This window comes from Pteropus vampyrus, unplaced genomic scaffold, assembly GCF_000151845.1.
Source record: "Pteropus vampyrus isolate Shadow unplaced genomic scaffold, Pvam_2.0 Scaffold161, whole genome shotgun sequence".
In the NCBI taxonomy this organism is placed as follows: domain Eukaryota; kingdom Metazoa; phylum Chordata; class Mammalia; order Chiroptera; family Pteropodidae; genus Pteropus; species Pteropus vampyrus.
In genome coordinates this window covers 1,851,202-1,851,564 of record NW_011888942.1, presented here as the reverse complement: position 1 = coordinate 1,851,564, position 363 = coordinate 1,851,202, and positions in this window count along the sequence as shown.

Here is a 363-nt window from a genome sequence, read left to right as displayed (position 1 = left end):
GCTGCAAAGAAAGTGCTTTTCTTTTGGTTTCCAGTAGATGACGTCTAAGCTTCTTGGATCCCTGCTTTATATAAAGCCTATATGTCTTTTTTTTAATTTTCTTGTAGATGTTTAATCACACTTGCTACTCTGTGTTTCAGTCCCTGTCAATGTTAGCAACAGTTTTGGTAGCATTTGCTCAGATTCCCCTGGGGCTCTGTGGTGATCTGTCTTGGAGGGTATGGCGGAAAGGGCCTTCTGGGTTGGGAGTTTGGGGCTGTGACTCAGTCTTGGTTTTGTAACCAGGGCTGGTAAAAATCAACTGTTGTTTCTCTGCGGTCCCCTCTCGCTTCTCTGCTTTCTGCCCTGATGACTGGGCCTTGC